The sequence below is a fragment of the Aquarana catesbeiana genome, linkage group LG10 (genome assembly GCF_042186555.1).
Source record: "Aquarana catesbeiana isolate 2022-GZ linkage group LG10, ASM4218655v1, whole genome shotgun sequence".
NCBI lineage: Eukaryota > Metazoa > Chordata > Amphibia > Anura > Ranidae > Aquarana > Aquarana catesbeiana.
In genome coordinates this window covers 98,903,651-98,927,103 of record NC_133333.1, presented here as the reverse complement: position 1 = coordinate 98,927,103, position 23,453 = coordinate 98,903,651, and positions in this window count along the sequence as shown.

Below are 23,453 nucleotides of genomic sequence, written 5' to 3'. Positions count from 1 at the left end.
ATTTTTGATCTTTCTAGGCCCTCGTGCTCCATATTCAGTGACACCATCTGTGTTTACCACGCTACGTGCATGGGGATAGGGCCGCAAAACTGAACGATATCCCCTACAGGCAATATCACCTAATGCTCCCCTCTGGTTAAATCCACTCTGGAGCATTTCTATTCACTGCCCGATCCCTATGCTTGGACTAATTTTAAGATAAAAACAGTGACACAGATCATTTTGGATAAATCTTTGATTTCTTTTTCCCAACTAATCTCCGACTTCAATATTCCTCAGTAGTACTTTTTTCGTTTCCTTCAACTCTCCCATGCCTTCAGCTGTTAATTCTCTGGCTCTCCTCTACAACTAGTTCAATATGCCTTAGAGAAGCTTCTTAGGTTGGATTGTACAAAAAATGCCACATCTAAATTGTATTTTTACTTAACAACTGCTTCTCTCCCTGATTTACAGAAATTAAGATTAAAATGGTCTAAGGATATCCCTGAACTTAACGAGGATGATTGGGATGATATATGGGACTCTCCCTTTAACTCTCTCGTCTCCTTGAGAGACCGACTTATTCAGTTTAAGATAGTCCATAGGGCATACTACACCCCACATATATTAAATAAAATTAATTCAGACTCTGCTCCTGGTTGTTGGCGATGTGGGGAGACTCCTGGAGACTTTACCCATATATTCTGGACTTGTCCACCTATTGTAAGGTATTGGGAAGAAATACTAGCTTTTATATTTGAAAGAACATACATCCCACTGCAAAGATTAATGGCAATATGTATTCTAGGTCTGATAGAGCAACTTATTCCTACGACAGCAGGGTGTACTTTGGTGGGGCTGCTTTTGTTCTATGCTCGTAAAGCTATAGCTCTCAGCTGGAAGAAACCTCCCCCCCCATCGCTGGCTTTGTGGAAACAGCTCATTAATAATAGCTTACCATTATACAAAGAAACATATATAAATAGGGGTTGCCTCCTCAAATATGAAAAGGTTTGGTCCAAATGGCTCACGAACCCTTCTACAGCCTCAATAGCCTCCTAGAGGTATATGACCCTTGGCTATCCCTCCATTAGTTATTGGGCAAGGATGATTATGTGAAAACTCTAGGTGGGCATATATAACATGGGATAACACCTTTTTTTAAAATTAAACAGGCACAGAAACCAGGTATGACCAATGTATGTATGTATGTATGTATGTATGTATGTGGGGTTTTTTTTTTTTTTTTTGTGTTTTGTTTTTTATGTATACAGTTTCTTTAATTGCTAAAATTATTCATTTTTTTGTTTGCTGTCTGTTTTTTGAAAATCAATAAAAGCATATATTTAACCTGCATGCAGTATAGGTACGGTATAGTCTTGGCACAGGTGCAAGGTAGATGTGATTCAGATGCAGTGAAGGTTTTGTGTAATGTGCTGTAGGGTGTAGTCTAGTTCGGAATAGGTGCAGTATGGATTGGGCACAGTTGGGGGTGAGTTACTGGGTTAATTCTAGGTTTTATTGTCAAAACTTAATTAACCACTTAAGGACCAAGCCTCTTTATGAGATTTGGTGTTTACAAGTTAAAACAGTTTTTTTTTGCTAGAAAATTACTTAGAACCCCCAAACATTATATATATTTTTTCTAACACCCTAGAGAATAAAATGGCGGTCATTGCAATACTTTTTGTCACACCGTATTTGTGCAGCGATATCACAAGTGCACTTTCTTTGGAAACAAAAAAATCACTTTTTTGAATTAAAAAATAAGACAACAGTAAAGTTAGCCCAATGTATTTTATATTATGAAAGATAGTGTTACGCCGAGTAAATTGATACCCAACATGTCTCCATAGGCAACATTTAAAAAAATCTACAGGTTGCATGTTTTGAGTTACACAGGAGGTCTAGAGCTTGAATTATTGCTCTCACTCTAACGATCATGGCGATACCCCACATGTGGGGTTTGAACACCGTTTTCATATGCGGCGCTACTGTCAGGGCTTCTCTGAGCTGGCTACTCAGCTGTCGGCTAATTTCCAGCTCCCATCTCTCTCCACAGTTACCCAGCTGTTGATGATCCTTCTCATCAGTCCTGCCTACTTAAGCCATCCAATCCAGAGGAGCTCTGCCTTCGCCTTGGTCACATCACAAGAAATTATCTCCTGCGTTCCTGTTTAAAGACTGGCTTTGCTGACATCCTTTCTGGCTCCAGATCCTGCTTGCTGTTCCACTACTTTGATCCCTGACTTCTGCTTGGCTAACTATCTGTTCCGGTTACTGAACTTTGGCTATGTTTTGGCTACATTTGTTCTTTTTACTTTTATTATTAAACAAGTGTGATTTAACTGTACTTCTGTCTCAGTCTGATTTCATGGTTTCTGACAGTAGGCGAAGGCCATGAATTCAGAAGATACAGTCAATGCACTTGTTGGCAATATTTTCTCCAGATTGGATAAGCAAGATCACCACATGGATCAGTTTTCCATAGCGTTACAGACGCTCCTGAGTCGCAAAGCTCATCTGGAATCTCCCACTGTGGCTGTTCCGGTACAACCTGAGTTGCAGGCCGTCCCTGCTGCTGCGCCAGTCTCTGTGCAGGCACCCGCTTCGAGTATTACCTCTATAAGAGGTATGTCTGGTTCTGCTCCACTTACCCAGTGATTTGGGGGTGATCCAGTTCAATGCAGAGGGTTTCTCAGCCAGGTTGAGATATACTTTGAGATGCTGCCCCAGGCGTTTCCCATGGACAGAAGCAAAGTAGGTTTCGTGATATCTTTGCTTTCTGAGAGAGCCTTGGCCTGGGGCAAACCCTCTATGGGAGACGCAAAAAGCTGTTGTCTTGAGTTACCCTGAGTTTGTGGCCTCCTTTAAAAGGGTATTAGACATACCCGCACGCTCTGCTTCTGCTGTCAAGTGCCTCATGTCCATCAGAGTATGAGAACTGTTCCGGATACGCCATTGAATTCCGTATTCTGGCAGCAGAGGTTGCTTGGAACAACGAGGCCCTCGTGGCTGCTTTTTCTCATGGTCTCTCGGATTCCATCACGGTTGAGATAGCAGCCCGAGATATACCCACTGAGCTGGAGAAGTTGATCACGTTTGCCATCCTCATTGACTCCAGAGAGAAAGACTCTCTTTTAAGGAGCGCTTGCGAAGCCTCCTGTACGCTTGCCTCAGAGCTTTGCAGTCCCACCCATGCCTCCCTCACCTCCCATGCCTCCTGGTATCGAGTTGGTCAGTGAAGAGGAACCCATGCACTAGGGCTTCACGCGCCTCTCTGCAGATAAGAGAACCTTTAGGAGGAGGGAGAGATTGTGCCTTTATTGTGGCCAGGCAGGTCACTTTTTGAAGTCTTGTCCTACCCATCCAGGGAACGCCCGAACCTTGAGATCCTGTCATGGACAGACCTTAGGTGGCGTTGTTTCGTCCCTATTTATCCAGAAGGATAAGCCCCTGGTTTCGGTCACCCTTTCTTGGGCTGAGTCATCCATCGAGATAGGGGCTCTAATTGACTCCGGGGCTGCAGACCTGTTCATTGATGTTGCCTTTGTATGGAAGCACTTGATTCCGCTGCAGCTGCATGAAACTCCACTTGCCATTGAGGCTCTTGACGGGAAACCTCTACAGCCTGCCCATGTGACTCATGAGACGGTTCCGTTGTCCATGGCCGTAGGGGCTCTTCACCATGAGATAATCCATATCCAAGTTATTTCCTCACCTAAGTTTCTACTGGTTATTGGTTATCCTTGGTTACAGAGGCACAACCCCTCTTTTGATTGGCTCCATGCTGAGGTTCTCTCCTGGTCAACACAATGCAGTGAGACATGCTTCCAGAAGGTAACCAAGGTCCTGTGCACGTCTTCACTCTCCCCCTGCTGGATGAGTACCGTGATTTTAGCGATGTCTTTGACAAAGGTCAAGCCAGTAGTTTGCTGTCACACCAGCCGTATGATTGCACAATTGACCTTCAACCTGGTGCCATACCCCCTCGTGGCCGGGTTTACCCTTTGTCGGTCTTCAAGGATAAGGCCATGGAGGAGTATGTTGCAGACATACTTTATCTGGGTTTCATCCGCAAATCCTCGTCTCCTGCTGGTGCTGGTTTCTTCTTTGTGAAGAAGAAGAGCGGTGAACTGAGACCTTGTATTGATTATAGGGGTCTCAATCGTTTCACGATTAAGAATGTCTATCCGATTCTGTTGACTACAGAGTTATTTGACCGCCTCCAGGTTTTCACAAAGCTTGATTTGAGAGGGGCATACAATCTTGTGAGGATTAAGGAGGGCGACGAGTGGAAAACTGCATTTAATACCAGAACAGGCAATTATGAGTACCTCGTAATGCCTTTTGGCCTTTGTAACGCCCCGGCAGTTTTCCAGGAATTTATTAACGATGTCCTCCGAGATTTGTTGCAGTTATGTGTGGTGGTTTCCCTGGATGTTAGGGTTCCACTTTACCCTGATGCTTAGAGTACTTGTGTGGACTTCTCAGTTTCTTTGGTTATGGAAGGATTGATGATAATCACCACTGCTGTCAGACCTTTTGGATGCACATGGGAGTAAAACATCACACAAGACAAGAATGATGCTCTAGCTCAAAGTGCACCCAGACCTGTACAGCATACACAGTACAACTACAGAACAGGAGTATTGAGGCACTCTCAATGGCGTCCCTAGGGGGGGCCAGAGGGGACCCTGACCCCCCCAACATTATGCTGTGCCGCACCATGTGCCCCCCCAATTAAAATTTTTTTTTTTTTTATACAAAAAGGCAATGTCTTTTTGTTTGCATACATAGCAGATGCTCCCCATCTTACTCGGGCCACCGCTGGAGTAACACAGTGTCTATTGAGAGGGAGAGCATCCCCAGTCAGCTCCTGCGGGTGACTCCTCCCCCCTCCCTCTGCTCGCTGACACTGCATAATACGAGCGCTCACACAACCACGGCCGCCCAATCTGCTCCTTCCCCTGCATCCTCATTGGCAGGGAGAAGAGCAAGTTGCAGGAAGGACTCCACCAGGACTCTCAGTTACTGAAAAAACAGACTGATTTCTCCCGTCCTTAGGACAAGAAAACCAGCCTGTAAATTCCAAGAGATGCCAGACCAGCGCTGTCAATAACAGGGGCAGGACAGCAAGAGGAGGCTGGGGAACCCAACAGTGGCAGAACACCAGGGCCCGGTGGCAAGACAACCTTTGCAACCCTGATAGTTCTCCCACTGCTTTGGACCCTTATATTTTCTTGGTATGCTAGTGACATATATCTCTTGTTTTCTGCCACCCTGGGGGGCCCCAATACAGTAGGAAGGGAGCTCACTGCAGAACATGTGAAAGGGCCCATTGTGGGATCATAGTAAAGGGCCCCAGGATATATATATCAAATAGATTCCATAGAACCCTGCATACAAAATGTCTGGAAATGGCTATTAATTTGTTCTTTTTACTTTTGTGTCCAAAACCATGATAATGAGAGATGAACAATGGGGCAGCAGCTCTTGGGAGACCATACTTACCTATGTCTCCCTCCTTGTTGGCCCACAGACAAAATTGGTCTTGGGACAACCCATTCCGTGACCAGTACTGTATGTCTTCTGGAGTTGCTAAGGCTTGTAAGTGTGAAAGGTCAGTATCCTCCACCAGAGAGGGTATCAAAAATTTGGACATGAGCAGATACGAGAGGCAAACTGGTTTAGTAGCAATTGCTTTAGCAACTTGATCCGCTAATCTATTCCCCAAGGCAATTTTATCTGTTCCTATGCTATGACCTTGTCATTTAATTACAGCAGCTCTTGCTGGGAGCATTATTGTTGACAGAAGTATTTAAATAAGGTCTGAATGTGAAATTTCCTTTCCATCAGCCGTGACAAAACCACACCATTGCCAGATTTTTGCAAAATCATGAACTGCACTGAATGCATACTTGGAGTCTGCGTAGATGTTTACCTCTTTGTCTTTGTATAAATGACAGGCTCTAGTCAATGCAACTAATTAAGCTGCTTGAGCAGAGGGGTAGGGAAGTGAATCTGCTTCAACAACAATGTCAGGTAACTGTACTAATGCATAACCCATATGAAAAGTGGTGCAATGGGCTGTATCAAGTTAATAATGGCTCTGAGACCCTGTGTAAACCTATAACCTCCATTTGGTTTGGGTATTGGATTTATAGATGTGTTGTAAGGAGAAACAGTGGGTTTGACAACACCACTTTGAAGTAAGTTCTCTATGACTGGTGTAATTCCCTCTTTTTTTTCCTTACTGAGAGGATATTGTTTTACATAGATTGGAGATGTGTTGGGTTTGAGTGTTGCCTTGTAAGGTGTACAATCTATGAATCCTACATCAGTGGGGTGGTCTGTCCAGAAGTATGGAGGTACTTCCTTTAATTCTGTCTCTAAATCTTGGAACAACAGAGCAGTGAAATGTTCTGGCATGTTAGTTGGAGGTACAATACATACCATAGGTGAAGTGACATCCACACCCCCTTGTCGAGAAAATTGGATGCTAATCTGAAAAACACCAAGTAAATCTCGAACTAACAGGATAACAGGGCAATCTGGTATTATTATGAACGAAAATTTTCCCAGAAATGTCAAGTCTAATGTAGCTACCATCAAGGGTGGAATGCGTCCACACCGTGTCTGAACTCCAGTAATGCCTATTGAAGTCTCACCTTTTTTCCATGGCCCTTCATAAGAATTAGCACTTAAAGAACTTTTACTTGCTCCAGAATCTATCAATAGATCAGTTGCTGTGCCTTGTATCATAAAAGAGCATAAATGTAGCTCTGTCCATGAAGGGGAAAGTTGGGTAAACTCTAAGGTGAGGGATTTCACTTCTAGGCTGTCCTATTGGGTTTGTCTCCTGTTCTGCCAATCAATGGGATAGCGTACTGCTCTAGGGAATGTCTGCCTCATGTCCTGCTGACGGTTAGGCATGTGTTTCTGTCTTTTGTTTGGACAGTTCCTTTTCCAGTAACCAGTTTGTCCACATTCAAAACAACGATTCCTTCATTGGGGAAACCTTCCTCCTGCTCTATCTCTATTGTCTCGATTTACTCTTTGCTGATATGCTTGGATTACTGGTTTTCCATAATCAAAACATTCTGCAGCATATTTTATCATTATTTTATCTTCTAAGTCTGTAGGTGATTGAGTGTGCCAACTATCAATCATTTGATTGTTTGTGCAACCTTAGGACGAAAGGCATTCATTAAGGTTTGCACATAAACAAATGCAAGATCATGATTCTTACTTAGGCCAGCCTCCTCTGTCCATACCTTACTGAATCTCTTCAGAAAAGCACTGACTTCTTCCCTAGGATTTTGTTTACACATTACTACAGGGCCCATATTCTTTTTATCTCCATGATCTTTTACCCACAGTTCTAAAACCTTTGTCCACATAGAAGTAATTTCTTCTTCTTTTCTGAAAGGATAGGCTCCTGAGCTGTAAACCTTGTCTAACTCAATTGGGGTGTGTCCTTCCAGTCAAATTCAGGTTCCTCATCATATCCCATGACTCCTTGTAGTATAAGTTCACTGTCTTCTCCGGTACAATTTAACCCTATAGTTGTTCTTTTTAAATAGTTTACTGCTGCCTGGGGATTTTTATGAGGTGGGCAACCAGATATTATACTATTCAAAGTTGGAGGGTCTAAGGGCTTAATGTTGATCTGTTCTCCCACAGTCATAAATGGGGCTTGCACATCTCGGCCTTGTATACTGGGAGAAATGTCAGTAGCTGTCTGTTCCCTTTTTCTAATTTCTTCCTGTCTTAATTTCTCAGTTTGTGCTCTTGTTTGTACTTTTATATCTTCTCAAAGTCATTAAAAATTTTTCGTAAATACAGCGCTGCGCTAGGGAATGGAAGCAAATAGCAGCCAACACACCTATAGACCCAAGGCAAAAAACAATAAACAAAAAAGTGTAGCACTATAAACCCCAAAACAAATTTAAATGAATCAAACAATATACAGTGTATGTGAAACTGATATCACAGACTTATGATGTATCCTTTAAAATACAAAGTGAAGCAAAGTGAAGTGCTATAAAGTAAAACAAATACTTAATATACCAAAAGAATGTGAAAAATATTAAATATTAATAAAAATAAAATTTGATAAAAACAGCGATAAAGTCCAAAAAAAGTCCAATGGGATTAACACCATTAAGAGTTCTTTTGTCAAAAAAGTCCACAAATGTTGATTATAGAAATGAAAAGTGAAGAAAAAACCACCACCAGGGGTCTATGGAGGCTTACCAGAGACAAAAGATCAAAATCCTCCCAAATTTTACAATAAGAGGAATCAACTGGACCAGGCAGGTAAGTGAAAATGTAGAAAAACCACAGGTGAACAGAAGAGCTATTAGTGGTGCAGGAGCCACCACCGAAGGCATCAAGAGGCTTACCAGAACTTATTGACTTGAAAAGACATACGTCATACAAGTCAAAAAGGCTTATGCCCAGTACACACGGTCGGATTTTCCGATGGACAATGTCCAATCGGAGCGTGTTGTCGGAAATTCTGACCGTGTGTGGGCGCCATCGGACATTTTCCATCGGATTTTCCGACACACAAAGTTGGACAGCAGGAGATAAAATTTTCCGACAACAAAATCCGATCGCGTCAATTCCGACCGTGTGTGGCTTGTTCCGACGCACAAAGTGCCACGCATGCTCAGAAGAAATTCCGACACGGGACAGCTCGTTCTGGTAAACGTAGCGTTCGGAATGGATACAGCACTTTCGTCACGCTGCAATGTTCAAAATGGTTTAATACAGCGCACTCTCTTCTTCGTTATAATGTGACAAGAATTAAGTAGTTTTGCTGCTCATATTCACACACACTTCTCACAAACTTATTTCGTTACTATTTATCGTGATTCCCTCAATATATTTTGATTTCTCACATCTGACAACAAAATTTTTTATTTTTTTTGGACTTTAATGTAGATTCTTTTTTTGTGTTTCTCTTTTTTATTTTTTTATTTTTTGGTGATTTTGATTTGTATTCCCGAAAATGTTTGTGTGTGTTTTTGGTGACAAGTTCCCACAACACCACTAATATGTTGTTCTATTTAATCTGTAGGAGATTGTTTGGTGTTGTTGTCCCTTGTTAATTTCACATTGTACTTTAGAAATGTACCTGAATCGTCACCAACAAACTGTCCTTTTTGGATGAAAACACACACAGGAGAGTAGAATTTACCAAAAAAAATTTTATTAAGGGGTCACAACTATAAACAAAGAGGGAGGCAACGCTGGAGAAACTGCAGAAGTGGGTGAAGCCTTGGACCCCTGGGGCAGACATCAACTATTTAAAAGCAAAATTGGTGGCCTGAGGAGTCCATATCATAAGGGAGGGCAGTCTGGTCCAGAAGTCCCAGAGATCCGGAAAGCAGCAGATGACATCTGTGTCCCCAGGCTGTGGTCATACGAGAGACTGCATCTTCTGTCAGACCAGACTGAACCCAGGGTCATCACTCTCAGGTCTTCCTTCCACGCTTCCTTACAGGCTTTGGCTGTGGTGGTGGAGTTGTGGCAGCAGGAGGAGGAGGAGGAGGAGGATCGTCCCTCTCAATGACATCCGTCTTGTGTGTCAGTTCCCCACTCTCCCCCTTACGAAGGACTTTATAAATCAGGTCCTCAGAGATCTTGCATTGACCCTCCTGCATGCCCTGCAATTTTGTGGCAGCCATGCAGGCAAAGGCCTCTTCAGGACTGGGGAAGGCTCGGAGGGACGCCGAAGCCTCCTGGATCAGCCTGTACGCTGAATCCTGCACGGGACTCGGAGTGGCCTTCCTGGCTCGTTTATATGGCAGGCGGAGGGGAGGGACCTGAGACTCAGTCAGGCTGCGACTTGTCCCAGGCTTCTCTTGGCTGCCACTTAGCCCCGCCTCCTCCTGGCTGCCACTAATCCCCGCCTCCTCCTGACTGCCACATTCCACAGCCTCCTCCTGGCTGAGGTCTTCCTATGTATGAAAAAGGGACATAGTTTTAGTTTTTTATTCATCAATCACACACAATTTTCACCTCCTGACTGCTGCAAATTGAATGTTAACAAATATAACAGACTATCCTTCTGAGCCCAGCAGTTTTCATTCTTTTCCCAATTTTGGGTGCCCACTACTGTCTATTGATATGTAAAGCACTTTTTTTAATCAGCAATTAGTGATCAATAATAACATCTAATAAACATTTATTTATTGACCAGAAATCTGTAGAAGAATGCTATACCTGACTCCAGCTGGGCTCCTCCATTTCTTCCTGGCTGGAAGGCCCAGGTTGGACATCGGAAGCCTCAGCTGGGGTGGAAGGAAGAGTGGAAGGAAGAGTAGAGAGGGATTCCCTGACTTCAGTGTGGTCTGACAGAAATCGCAGTCTCTCATAGTACCACAGCCTGGGGACATAAACGTCATCTGCTGCAGCTCCGGACCTCTGGGAATCTGTGACCTTCTTGCGCTCCCTAAGATAAGTGCTCCTCAGGCCACCAATTTTAGCTTTCAAATAAGGGATGGTTGCTGTGGGGACCACCGGCTTCACCAACTCCAGCAGTTTCTCCAGCGCTGCCTGCCTCTTCTGTTTGTGATTATAGTGGGGGTGTCTCACTTGCCACAGACAGGGCAGCTCCCTGTACTTGTCTATGAACAGGGGCAGGAAATTGTGGTCGTTGAACCCATCCATTTTCTCTGTAAGACACAACACAAGACAAAGCCTAATGTCAGGCCAAACTCCCCTAATCTTGTTACAATATAGGCTTCCATTTCGAAGCAGTATAGGCCCAAGTTTAGATCCTACCTTCGTTAGCACGATCGGCATCTCCGATGCTCCTTCCTCCGCTCACAGATCGTACGTAAGACGCGCGCGTTACGATTTATACACACTGCGCATGCGTATAACTCCACCCGCCCCTGACGTTCTTTCTAGTCTATTCCCCGCCCCTTTTCATTCGGCGCAGTGTGGAAAGAGCACATGGCGGATAGACAGCAGGATCGTGCTAATTGTAGCAACGAGGAGGAGGAAAGGCTGGAGCCTGAAACGTCCCGATCCAGAAGGAGATTAAAGGACTCAAATATGTCCTTTGGGGAGATGTTGGAAATGGTGGACATCCTGAAGAAGTCCGACTATGATGGAAAGTATGGGCCTTACCCCAACCACAATGTCAGAAAGGCCAAGATCATGGCGAAAGTGGTCAGGAGTCTGCACCGGAAATTCGGGGTACGACGATCGAAAGATCAGCTCAGGAAGCGGTGGTCGGACCTGAAATTACGAGAACACGAGCAGTACAGAAAGATCCGGAGATTGCTGCAAAAAAGTAAGTAGTTGTGCTGTGTTCCTATTCTTTATGTTTATTACGTTCGTGCTGCTCCATGTGCTTTTAGGAACTGTTGTACAGTTTAAAATGGCAACTTTCATGTTCATGGGCACATTATTCGTTCGGATCACACATTGTTATTTCGGACGATAAAATACCATTGTTTAGGCCATATGCATTTGGCCACCATTTTGACGCCCTATACTTGTCTTCAAAGAATTGGGTTGTGTAGATGGCTTTGTTACTAGAATGAAATGCAAACTAGATTGTGTGTAAGGAGAGGACACTCAGCAGCTGTTTTCACATCTGGACACTGGAGCACTAGTGTGGAACCCCAGAACACCATTTTTATTAGGGGGGCCACACAGGTGCCCCAGTATATACTATAGGGGGGGCTACATCTGTGAAGCTTTTACCAAACAGGTAAAGTATTGCAGCTTGACAAAGGGCACTAAAAAAGCTACATCTTGGAACTCGGCTAAAATAGACAATTGTACCCCACTTCCAAGCAATGTTTCATCTTTATAGTTCTGACATTAAATATCTGTGTGCTAATTATACCATTTTTGTTTTACATAGGGGAGAAAAGACTTGGAGGACACCCCTCATCCGGGGAGACCAGAGCCCCCCCCCCCTCTGGAAGAAGGGGAAATCCCCCCAACACAAGATGAGCAGGAGGATGAAGACGTGGTGGAAGTAGTTACCACAACAGGTGAGTGTCTGCGACCACAGGCTCAGATAAGAGATGGATTGCGGCATTTTTTTGAAACCTAATTTATTTTGGGTTTCCTCTCTTTTTAGGTGATCGTGAGGTTGTGGATCCAGATCCTTTCACATCCGAAAGTGCCCAGATCCTGATCGGGGAGATCATGGGGTGTAATTTACAATTGGAAAACATCAAGCAAAACATCAATGATGTTATTCCAAAATATAAAAACATCATTGATGTTTTGGGGCGAGTTTAAAGCCCCTCCAAATCACTTTCTTCTTTTGTGTGCTACAATGTGCTAAATCTTTTTGTGATTTTTCCCAAAGCCATATTTGGAGGATGCACACAGTAAGCCAACATGTGCTATCTGCCATCACAGGAGATCAATGGACGCGTTTTGGGGGTGCAACCCCTTCCTCAATTATAAAGTAGCGGTGAGGAAGGGCTTTCTCCCCCAAAACACATCCCTTGATCCCCCGTGATGGCAGCTAGCACATGTTGACATTGGGAAATTTGTGTGCATCTTCCAAATTTGGCTTTTCCAGGGGTGATTTCCCCCCATCTGAACGCTATATCAAACACAGTTCCTAAATACTCATGTCTGATATTGCCTTCCAGTTCTACCAAATGTGAACTTTGTAAGATCAAGATTTGTGTCTTTCTTGTTGGTTTTACACAGGCCTGTTTTCTATAAAATGGACATTTTGATTTTGGATAATGACACCACAAAAATTGTTATACAACAAACATGTTGGTTTGTCAGAAAAACCTTTGGTAAATGCACATGTGATTTTGCAGGTATTAAAAAGATTGTTCATCAAGAATGTGTGGATTATTGTCTCACGCTACAACACTTTTGGGGTGATGTAATTGTTGTTTTATGAGAAAATGGGGATTATTTCCTAAGGGGAAATCCACTTTGCACTACAAGTGCAGTTTCAGTGCAGTTGCAAGTGCACTTGTAGTGAAAAGTGTCTTTGCATTTAGTAAATAACAGCCAACAGTGCTTTGTATAAGGTTACACAATCACGACATTTTCTGCACTCCACACATTTATGTCAGGGTCAGCTCAAACAAACACAAGCAGTAAATGTCCACAAAGAAGAGCCTGGGGGGAGATGCCTGTCGAGAACTTGATGTCCTGCAGGCTTCTCCCTGTGGCCAAATACCGCAAGGTAGCGACCAACCTCTGCTCCGCAGTGATGGCTTGCCTCATGCAGGTATCCTGCCTGCTAATATAAGGGGTCAGCAAAGCCAAAAAACGGTGAAACACGGGGTCCGTCATCCTGAGAAAGTTCCTGAAATCATCAGGATTATTCTCACGGATCTCACGGAGCAAAGGCATATGAGAGAACTGGTGACGCTGAAGCAACCAATTCTTGGTCCATGAACTCCTCCCCACCCTGTTCATGGACTGGACTTGTGTCAAGGTCAGGACCCCAACACCAAGCCCCCGCACAGCACGAACTGTACGAGGAGTACGCATACGAAACATGGCTAGAAAACAGTCGGCTGCTCAGAACGAAGTAACAGAACGCACTGAAGAACAGCAAGGCCTGTGAAGAGCGACCTGAAAAACAGCAACGAGCAGGCAAGATCACACAGAAAACTCTGATACGAACTGACTGCACGCACTGAAGAGCAGATACATACCCACAAGCACAAACTGAACAGCAGAAAACGATCTGAAAGCCACGAGTCTGAAAAAGCACGAATCGTCTCTCACCAAACTTTTACTAACACGAGATTAGCAAAAGGAGCCCAAAGGGTGCCGCGCTTGGTTCTGAACCGGCCTTTTCTAGTCTCGTCGTACGTGGTGTACGTGACCGCGTGGTTGTCGATCGGAAATTCCGACAACTTTGTGCGACCGTGTGTAAGCAAAACAAGTTTGAGCCAACATCCGTCGTAGGATTTTGTTGTCGGAATGTCCGAACAAAGTCCGACCGTGTGTACGGGGCATTAATGACCAACCGGTCTGGATAATTTGTCTCTTCAGATGTCTTCAATAATTGCAAAATGGAAATGGCGATACGACTTCCACAATATTCATACACAATCCAATAAAGGCCATACGAATGTTCATATGCCATGCGAGAAGTGAAAAAAACTCACATTAGCACTGGTTTATTAAAATAATATTAAATACACTCACATATTAGAAGATCATAAAAGCTCGAATTTCAAGTAGCGGGAATCGTGAGGGATCCACCCGACGCGTTTTAGCTAAGGAGCTGTCATCTGGGGTGCAGAACCCCCCCACCTCACCGCTATATAAACCAATAATGACCCCCTCTGAAAGTGTCATAATACCGGAAGTGCAATGGGATAGTATTACTTCCGGTTCGGAGAGACCTCTAGTTTGTAAATTGTCTCCCATATAAGTAAAAAATAGAGAGACTCAGGAGGTCCTTAGCCCTTAAGGAGAAAATAAATGAAAAATTTAGGAAAACAAACCAAGCCTCATTAAAAATCGTGAGACTTGCAAACAAAACATAATGTGCCCAAAGACAACAGTTTATAATTAGAAAAACTAGGAAAAGTATACTAATTTAATCCAGCGACTGAATGTAAATACATCCAGAGCTGGAAACCAAAAATTAGAACTAGTATCTTAAATAATAATATGATTATATTATTAAAAAATTCAAAAATTCATTAGGGGTCCCAAAAATAGCTAAATGACACTGCCAGTAGGGGACATCAATGATTAACATAACAATATCATTGACGGATAATATAACAATAAGAAATATTAACAATAAACGTTAAGTATATAATAAGATAAGAACAATAAGAATTGTTTATTATTTAAAAAAAAAAATATATATATATATATATATATATATATATAAAAAATATGAAAATATTAAAATATAAAAATAACATTAAAAATAAAAAAGAAAGAGAGAAGCCACTTGTTCTAAGCTTGATTAATAAATGAGTTGATGTCCCACTCCACATTAATCCCCAGTGGAAAATGGGACTGCAACTCATATATCCAATATGTCTCTAAACGAGAGACACCCCTTAATGTAGACACCCCCCCCCCCCCGCCATGGGGCAACATATCGATGATAAGAAACTGTGTGCCCATAGGGTTCCGCTCATGAAATTACCTATAGTGTCGAGGAACAGTATGTTTAGTGCTACCTGCCTTAATTAGATTTATATGTTCAGAGACTCGCGTCGAAAAGGATCTAATAGTCCGGCCCACATACTGTTTGCCACATGGGCAGGTCAGTAGGTATACTACTCCTGTGGTGGCACAGGTGCAGAATTGTTTTATCTTATATGTGCGACCAGTTACAGTGGAAAGAAAGCTGTGACTAGCTCTCCTGCCACAAGTATTAAACTGGCACACCAAACATTTTCTACATGGATGGAATCCAATCCAATCATGGAAAAAAGATGGTTTATTCGGAGGGTTGATAACATTGGGTGCCAATTTTTTCCGGAGTGAAGGAACACCCCTAAAAACCACCTTAGGAATTTTGGGCAGCAGGGGGCGCAAGACCTTATCTGTCTTCAAGACGTCCCAATGATGTTCGAAAATTTTCTTGATTTGTCTTTCTCTTAGGATGTTGGCCTGATTTAGACACTTTTAAGGTTCAGGCCAACATCCTAAGAGAAAGATTTCTTGAAAAGGGTTACGACCCTTCTGATATAGATAGGGAAATTGTTGATACCTGTGCTATTGACCGCTCGTTACTGTTGGAGGATAAACCTCGACAGGAAAGTAATGACTTTAAGTGATTTTTTTTAACATCCTTTTCTATTTAGCATAGACAGTTTGGATGCTTGCTCTAAAACCCTATCCATGTGGTTTAAATGCGTTTTAGCCTAACATGAGAATGTAGGCATTGGAATTCGGTGAGTGCGTTTCTTTAGGCGAGTGGAATCACAGACACATTGGTGTGGTGAATGGATTAAGAGATCTTCACATCGACTATAGATCCTCTTCAATATTTTATGGACTTTATTTTTCTATATTTTATGTAATTTTTTTTGTTCTTTTGTGGCTTCACTAGTCACATCATATCACTTCACTTGTCACAGGGTGTTTAGTGTTATTTGTCAATTTAATTCTCTAGCATTTATTATATTTTAGTACACGTCAGTTATACTTTCATTTGTATATTTTGAATCACATATCACTTTATGAGATTTAATACTCCTTGCACACAAACATTTAGCGCCGCTATTTTGACTTTGTGTCATTATCCCAGATTGACCAGTAGTTAAAATTCAGCTTTTATATTTGATCTTTTTAAGTGGCAGCTTCCATATATTTTTTATCTATCCAGAGGAGTAGTGGCACCGATTTCTCAATTATACCCACAGGATTACAAATGTATATGGTCATAATGTAAAATAGAGAGATGGTAATCAAGAGTTATCTATAAAAGCATTGACATCCACATCTACATTTAAACCATGGGGACATAAGTCTTTAATTTGTGTACCCACGCCATCTCAAGTCTGGAGATACTCCTTACAAGACAGCTTCTCCTCCAATAGGAACTGAATGTATCTATCCCTAAGAAAATAGTCCTGGAGGGGTCCCTATTGTGGGCAGTTAGATAGTGCTTAGATACCAAATGCTTGGTGAACCCCTTCCTAATATTATTGATGTGCTCGTTAAGGTGAACTTGAAGGGGGCATTTCGTCCTGCCCACATACTGCAGTCCACAAGTGCACTGCAGTAAGTAGACTACCCCCTCACTGGAACACGTGATGAATGGCTCTATCTTGTGTTCCATGGACGTATGGCTAGAAACAAAGCTTGTCATTCTCCTAGCTCTACATCCATTGAGAGAACACACTTGACATTTTCTACATTGATAGTAGCCCGTGAGTTCTCTAAAAAATGTAGGTTTATTATTGGGGGGTTAAGGACTAGGGATGAGCCGAACACCCCCCTGTTCAGTTCGCACCAGAACATACAAACAGGCAAACAGGCAAACAGGCAAAAAATGTGTTAGAACACGCGAACACCGTTAAAGTCTATGGGACACGAACATGAATAATCAAAAGTGCAAATTTTAAAGGCTTATATGCAAGTTATTGTCATAAAAAAGTGTTTGGGGACCTGGCTCCTGCCCCAGGGGACATGGATCAATGCAAAAAAAAGTTTTAAAAATGGCCGTTTTTTCGGGAGCAGTGATTTTAATAAGTGAAACAATAAAAGTGTAATATCCCTTTAAATTTTGTACCTGGGGGGGTGTCTATAGTATGCCTGTAAAGGGGCGCATGTTTCCCATGTTTAGAACAGTCTGACAGCAAAATTACATTTCCAAGGAAAAAAAGTCATTTAAAACTACTCGCGGCTATTAATGCATTGCCGGTTCGACAATACACATAGACGTTCATTGATAAAAACGGCATGTTAATTCCCCACAGGGAAACCCCGGCCAAAATTTTTTTAAAAAAATGACGTGGGGGGGGTCCCCTAAATTCCATACCAGACCCTTCAGGTCTGGTATGGATTTTAAGGGAAACCCCGTGCTAAGATTAAAAAAAAAACGGCGTGGGGTCCCCCCAGAACTCCATACCAGACCCTTATCCGAGCACGCAACCTGGCAGGCCGCAGGAAAAGGGGGGATGAGAGTGTGGCCCCCCTCCTGAACCGTACCAGGCCACATGCCCTCAACATTGGGAGGGTGCTTTGGGGTAGCCCCCCAAAACATCTTGTCCCCATGTTGATGAGGACAAGGGCCTCATCCCCACAACCCTGGCCGGTGGTTGTGGGGGTCTGCGGGCGGGGGGCTTATCGGAATCTGGAAGCCCCCTTTAACAGGGGACCCCCAGATCCTGGCCCTTCCCCCTGTGTGAAATGGTAAGGGGGTACTACCTACCATTTCACTAAAAAACTGTCAAAAATGTTAAAAATGACAAGAGACAGTTTTTGACAATTCCTTTATTTAAATTCTTCTTCTTTCTTCTATCTTCTATCTTCCTTCGGTTTCTTCCTCCATCTTCTTCTTCTTCTGGTTCTTCTGGCTCTTCCTCCGGTGTTCTCGTCCAACATCTCCTCCGCGGCGTCGGCGTCTTCTTCCCTTTTTCTCCTCGGCCGCTCAGCATCCATGATGGCATGGAGGGAGGCTCACGCTCTTCTCTTCATCTTCTTCTCTTCTTCATCTTCTTCTCCGAGCCGCTCCGCATCCATGGTGGCATGGAGGGAGGCTCCCGCTGCGTGACGCTTCTCCTCTTCTGACGGTTCTTAAATAATGGGGGGCGGGGCCACCCGGTGACCCCACCCCCTCTGACACACGGTGACTTGACGGAACTTCCCTGTGGCATCACAGGGAATGCCACAGGGAAGTCCCGTCATGTCCCCGTGCGTCAGAGGGAGGAGGGGTCACTGGGTGGCCATGCCCCCTGTTATTTAAGAACCGTCAGAAGAGGAGAAGCATCACACAGTGAGAGCCTCCCTCCATTCCAGCATGGATGCGGAGCGGCCCAAATAGAAGATGAAGAGAAGAAGATGAAGAGAAGAGCGGGAGCCTCCCTCCATGCCATGGATGCGGAGCGGCCCGAGGAGAAGAAGGGAAGAAGACGCCGCGGAGGAGATGCTGGACGAGAACACTGGAGAAAGAACCAGAAGAACCAGAAGAAGATCAAGGAAGATAGAAGAAAGGAGAAAGAAGAAAGAAGAAGCATTTAAATAAAGGAATTGTCAAGAACTGTCTCTTGTCATTTTTAACATTTTTGACAGTTTTTTAGTGAAATGGTAGGCCCTTACCATTTCACACAGGGGGGAGGGCCGGGATCTGGGGGTCCCCTTGTTAAAGGGGGCTTCCAGATTCTGATAAGCCCCATGCCCGAAGACCCCCACAACCACCGGCCAGGGTTGTGGGGATGAGGCCCTTGTCCTCATCAACATGGGGACAAGGTGTTTTGGGGGGCTACCCCAAAGCACCCTCCCAATGTTGAGGGCATGTGGCCTGGTACGGTTCAAGAGGGGGGCGCTCTCTTGCCCCCCCTCTTTTCCTGCGGCCTGCCAGGTTGCGTGCTCGGATAAGGGTCTGGTATGGATTTTCGGGGGGACCTCACGCCATTTTTTTTTTAATTTTGGCGCGGGGTTCCCCTTAATATCCATAGCAGACCTGAAGGGCCTGGTACGGAATTTAGGGGGACCCCCATGTCATTTTTTTTTTTTTTATTTTGGCCGGGGTTCTCCTTAATATCCATACAAGACCTGAAGGGCCTATTATGGAATTTAGGGGGACCCCCACACCATTTTTTTTTTAATTTTGGCTGGGGTTCCCCTTAATATCCATACCAGACCTGAAGGGCCTGGTATGGAATTTAGGGGGACCCCCCACGTCTTTTTTTTTTATTTTGGTTCGGGGTTCCCCTGTGGGGAATTCCCATGCCGTTTTTATCAATGAACTTCTATGTGTATTGTCGGACCGGCAATGCATTAATAGCCGCGAGTAGTTTTAAATGACTTTTTTTTCCTTTGAAATGCCATTTTGCTGTCAGACTGTTCTAAAAACGGGAAACATGCGCCCCTTTACAGGCATACTATAGACACCCCCCAGCTACGAAATTTAAAGGGATATTACACTTTTATTGTTTCACTTTAAGCATTATTAAAATCACTGCTCCCGAAAAAACGGCCATTTTTAAAACTTTTTTTTGCATTGATACATGTCCCTTGGGGCAGGACCCAAGTCCCCAAACACTTTTCATGACAATACCATGCATATAAGCCTTTAAAATTAGCACTTTTGATTTCTCCCATAGACTTTTAAAGGGTGTTCCGCGGCATTCTAATTTGCCGCGAACACCCCAAATTGTTCGCTGTTCGGCGAACTTGCGAACAGCCGATGTTCGAGTCGAACATGAGTTCGACTCGAACGTCATCCCTATTAAGGACATTGGGAGCCAATTTGTCTCTCAAAGAGGGAGCACTCCTAAATGCCACCCAAGGCTTGACTGGCAAGATGGTATTTAGTATTCTGTCGTTGCCTAAAATGTGCCAATGTTTATTAATATGTTTGGCGTTCTGATGTTGATTAGAAAAACCTGTGATAAATGGGGTTTTGAAAACATTATCCATACCCTGTTCAGAAGATATTTCTTTCAATAGATCTGCCCTGTCTAACAGCATAACCTGATTGAGAGTGTCAAACAAAGACTTTTTAGAGTTTCCCTTGTCCTGAAATCTCTGTGTAAGGGTCTCAGCTTGCATCAAAAATTCATCAGGTTCAGTGCAATTACGCTTCAGCCTCATGAACTGCCTCTTAGGCACTGACCTGAGCCAGGAGGCATGGTGGCAACTGTCCACCAAAATGTAATAATTTCTGTCAGTAGATTTGAAGAATGTAGAGGTGATAAGCGAATCACCCCTGACAGAAATTTTAAGATCAAGAAAATTAATCTCTCTACAGTTTTTCTCATATGAGAGATGTATTCCCCTATTATTTAGATTAAGAGAATACTTGAATTCATACAGGGCAGCCTTACTTCCATCCCATAGGAGGAGGATATCGCCTATGTAACGTGTCCATAGGGCCACCTCTGGTCTCCTCTGAGCATAGACAGCATCTTCCACCCACTGAGCCATGAGTAAATTCGCCAGGCTCGCGGCATATTTAGCCCCCATAGCGACACCCCTATCCTGGCTAAAATACTGACCAACAAACCAGAAAAAATTATGGGTAGCAGGGAACTAAAGAAGTTCCATAATGAAGCTGATCTGTTCTCTCAAGAGACTAGAGTTCCAATCCAAAAAATGTTTGACAGCACTCAAGCCCAGTTCATGAGGGATGGTCGTGTACAGCGAGGTGACGTCCGCTGTCACCAACCACATCATTTCATGTGGTTTTAATCTGGATAGGAGATTGATAAGATGACGTGTATCCTTAACGTATGAGGGCATGGTGCGTAACAAAAGTTGTAGGAAGAAGTTTATGTACTTGCCCACCCGAGAAGTAACAGAGTCAATACCGCTAACTTTTGGACGACCCAGGGGCAAATAAGACTCAAGAACCAAAAATGTCCTCTGCTTCTTATTCAGAATGTTTTGATTAAAGCCTCTCTGAACAATACTCTCCAGTTCCTCTTCATATCTCCTGCCCGGATTAGAGGGCAAAGGGGTATATGTATCCACATCCCCTACTATCCTATCCATTTCTTTCATGTAATCTTTTTTATCAAGGACAATTATTCCTCCACCCTTGTCCGCTGGTTGTATAACCAGCTCCTTATTGGCACATAATGACTCAATGCCTCTCTCTAAATCCCTTTTCAACTTAACATGTTTCAACTTCATGTTGTCCAAATCTCTCAACACCACATCCCTGAAAACCCTCAATGAGGGAGCAGGGGCCCCCGGTGGGTTGAACAGTGATGAGTTAGAGAGACCAGGAATGTTGATGTTCAGTAGTGGTTACCCTATTATCATTGATAAGATTAGAAATCAAATACCTTGGGGTATTTAATTTGTGGACAAACTTATGGACATCCACGTAGGTCTGAAATTTGCTCAAACTTTTAGCGGAGCCAACTTCAGACCCTTGTCCAATACTCTTACCTCGGTCGGTCAGCACCTGGGAACTGAGATTATAAATCCCAGTTCCCTTTATGTCCTTTTCCTTTTTGGATTGAACACACCTCCCCCTCTAGTTCCTCTCTTAGTTTTATGGCTCTTTTGGCGCCTTGGTTGGGCCTGGGAAAACCTCACATCTGATCATCCTGGTTTTCTATCCTGCTGTTCCACATGGTTGGAACCATATGGGTTATTTTGATGTCCCCCACTACCACCATAGTTGGTTCCATGATGGCTGGGTCCATTTACTCTCCCATATCTCTCAGTGGGAAAAAAATAATTCTGAACAGGAATGTTGTAATCAAATTAATTTTTATCATACTCCCAAATTATAATGAACAACTGAGTCATATGGACCACCATTATTTCCATATGTCTGATTTGGGCCATTGGTCTGGGCAGGGGCTCGATAAGGTGGAGGCCCCTGTCTCTGGTCATAATTATGACCTCGGCCATGGGCTGATGGTGGACCCTGAACCAGTCGAGGCATCAGCAAGTCGGGGTAAGCGCTTTGCGTACGCAAAACGCTTACCCCGACTTGCTGATGACCCGACTTTGTTGGGGTAGGCGGAACACTTTGGTGGGGGTGGGTCAGCCACACCTCTTGACCTTTGACCTCTGGGGGACACGCCTGCTGACCTTTGATCTTTGGGGATGGTCCCTATTCCAATCCCTGAGTCCTAACCTTGTTCTTCCAGGGGAAACCCTAACCGTAACCCTAACCCTAAGTTCTAACCCTAACCCTAAGTTTCAACCCTAACCCCAACTAACCTTTGACCTATGAACTTTAACCCTAACTCTAAGTGAATCTCCACTTTATGACTCCCCCACCCTAAAACCCCTACCTACTGGTTGGGTATTCAAATAGACACTTGCAAAATAGAATTCCGGTTGCCGGATGCAAAGTTGACTAAATTGAAGTCTTTGTTGGCACTCATTTTAGGAAAGAAGAAAATATGGATGAAAGAGATGCAATCGCTTTTGGGTACACTGGCATTTGCGTGTAGGGTTATGCCGGTGGGCAGGATCTTTTCCCATCATTTTTACCTTTCTATTTCTGGTCTAAAATCGCCTTTTGCTCATATTAGGCTGACCAGTTCCCTTAAGGAAGGTCTGCTGGTTTGGGCAAGTTTTCTTGATTGTTACAGGAAGGTCCCTTTTTCATGCAGATTTTATTTTTGCGCCAGATTTTCGTTTTTTTACTGGTGCGGCGGGTTCCAAAGGCTTTGGTGCTATATGGAAATCGCATTGGTGCTGTGCATCTTTGCCGAAGTCTTTGGTACGGAAGAAGGCCACTAAGAATGTGGTCCTGCTAGTGTTGTTCCCAATCTTGGTGGCTTTGTTTCTCTGGGGACCCAATTTTGTGAACAGGCAAATTTTGGTGGAAACGGATACTAGAGGAGTTTTGTATGCCGTGAATTGCCTCTCATTGAGTTCTTTGTGGGTGATCAAGGTGTTAAGACAGGTTGTTCTGGAATCTGCCATTAAGGAGATGGGGAGGTGGAAGTCCAAATGTTTTAAATTATATGTCGGGGGGGTTGTCCTAACGACACGTGTATGTGGGTCTTGATATTTTTAACTTAGGCCTGCAGTATGGCATCGAGATGGCAGTAACGGTGGGGTGGGCCAGTCTTGATACTCAAGCCCAGCTTGTGGAGACTGGTTATTGATATTTAAATATGTGGACTGCTGCTCGAGTTCTGAAAACTGAGCAGAAATTAAACTGATATTTTGTTGAATTGATGATGTTATTGTTTTGATAATAAAAGAGTTATAAATGATATATGTGTTTAAACCAATAAAGGTGCCACGGCCAATTTTTGCCATATTAATGTTTTGTGTCTTACTTAATTGGTTGTGTCTGGGGAAGATATGTAGTTGGGTGGGTGTGGCCT